The sequence below is a fragment of the Ochotona curzoniae genome, unplaced genomic scaffold (genome assembly GCF_017591425.1).
Source record: "Ochotona curzoniae isolate NIBS_2020 unplaced genomic scaffold, NIBS_Ocur_1.0 contig_3498, whole genome shotgun sequence".
NCBI classification, from domain to species: Eukaryota; Metazoa; Chordata; class Mammalia; order Lagomorpha; family Ochotonidae; genus Ochotona; species Ochotona curzoniae.
Genome location: NW_024465885.1, coordinates 43,221,632 through 43,223,897, shown reverse-complemented (window position 1 = coordinate 43,223,897; position 2,266 = coordinate 43,221,632).

The window sequence follows — 2,266 nt, the reverse complement described above, 5'->3', positions numbered from 1 at the left end:
TTTGTTTGTTTGTTGTTTTTGTTTTAATATATAGGATATTGATTTTTTAATTTTTAAAATGTTATTGGAAAGGCAGATATACAGAGAGGAGGAGAAACAGAGAGGAAGATCTTCATTTGGTGGTTCACTCCCCAAGCGGCCTCAACAGCTGGAACTGAGCCAATCCGAAGCCAGGAGCCCAGATCCTCTTCTGGGTCTCCCACGTGCGTGCATGGTCCCAAAGCTTTGGGTCGTCCTCCACGGCTTTCCCAGGCCACAAGCAGGGAGCCTAATAGGAAGCAGGGCCACCGGGATTAGAACCGACACCCATATGGGATCCTGGCGCATTCAAGGCCCAATTCCTTGTTTTAAAAATATTCATAGGGGCTGCAGCTGTGGCATAGTAGGATAATCTCTGCCTGCAATGCTGACATCCTACAAGGGCACCGGTTTGAGTCCCTGAAGGTCCACTTCCAATCCAGCTCCCTGCTAAGGCCTTAGAACACAGCAAAAGATGGCCCAAGCACATAGGCCCCTGCACTCATGTGAGAGCCCTGGAAGAAGTTGCTAGCTCCTAGCTTCAAACCAACCCAGCTCTGGCCATTGCAACCATTTGGGATGTGAACCAGAGGGTGGAAGAGCTCTCTCTCTCTCTCTCTCTGTAACTGCCTGTCTGTGCCTTTGTGAGTCTTACCCTGTGCTCAAGAAAGTAAGTGACCAGCACTCCTTCTCAGGGACTCCTCCCTCCTACACCATGGTCAGGTTCACTCTCCACCCTCCTCATGCCACCAATACACAACCTTGCGGATTAAATCCCTGTGTGAGACCCATGGAACAGGCGCATCCTGGTTGCCCCTGAGGTTTTTTTTTTTTTTTTTTTTTTAAGGTACACAATATTTTTTTTCATTTTGATGGACTGAATGAGATATTTTCCAGCATTATTTTTAGGGGAAAATCTTAATCTCAACTTGAAAAGTACACAGTGATTATCATTAACATCACCGGAACTGCATGAATAAGTTATCAACAGAAAAAAAACTCTTTGAGTGGATATCAAAACTTACAATATAGTGTTATTTTTTTTTATTGTTGTTAACATTGTATTATATGATACAGTTTTATAGGCACTGGGGATTCCCCCCACCCCTCCCATACCCCTCCCCGATTTCATTTTACTGATGAAGACACTCCAGGCTGGAGTGGGGTTAAGAAACAGCCCAAGACTCACGGCTGGCAGATCCTGGAGGTGGAAAGCAAACTCAAGGCCCTGCTTCCAGACCTGCGGTCTTAGCGGGCCTTCTGCTGCGCCCGTTGAGCTCTGCACGGGGCTTTGCTGTCGGGTTTACCTCGAGGTGGACGAGACTGGGCAGGGGTTAGAAGGACAGCTGGTGCTGTGCGGGGAAGACAGCTGGTCGCGTGCCAGGCATCGCTCCCCGGCCTCGCCCAGGGCCTCGCCTCGGCTCCGGAGTGGGGCAGCACATGCACATCAGTTCTGGGGTGCACATCTCTAGCCCAAGCAGTGGCAGAACACGGACACACAGACCATGTGAGCAGCTCTCACGGGAGGGACTGAGCTGGGTGGGTGGGAAGGTCGCCGGGGGCTGGAAGCCATGGCTGCCGACCTCACTGCCTCCTCACCCCACCCAGAGGCAGCTCTTCCACCAGACCCTGAAGAGTCTGGGTTCTGCCTGCAGCTGGCAGGGGCCCAAGCACTTGAACTACGGTCTACTTTCCAGGGTGTGCACTAGCAGGAAGCCAGGCTGGAAGTGGAGCTGGTACTGAAGCCTAGGCACTTGGGTGTGGAATGTGGCATCCGTAGCCATGTGCAAACCTCTATGCCAAACACCTCTTAGGTCGTTTGTGTTGGTTTCTGGGTAACTCTTTAATATTCCACTCCACTAAGTCTCTATTTTCTCAGACCCTGCATATGTTAGGGGCCAGATTTATGTACACGTAAACAGGATTATGTCTTTTTTTTAAGCATGCATGGTATCCTAATCCAGATGTCCTTTTACAATGTGAACATATATATTATAATTTCAAGAAATTTTCGTGTCAGCATATAGGGCTCCACCTCCTTTAAAAGCACAACAGTCAGTTTGTGGCATAGTAGGCTAAGCTTCTACCTGTAGTACCATCATCCCATAAAGGTGCCAGTTTGAGTCCCGGCTGTTCTACTTCTGATCCAGCTTCCTGCTAATGACTTGGCAAAGCAGCGGAGGTTGAACTAAATCTTTGGGTTTTTACAGTCACATGGAAACCCAGAAGAAGCTCCCAGCTCCTGGCT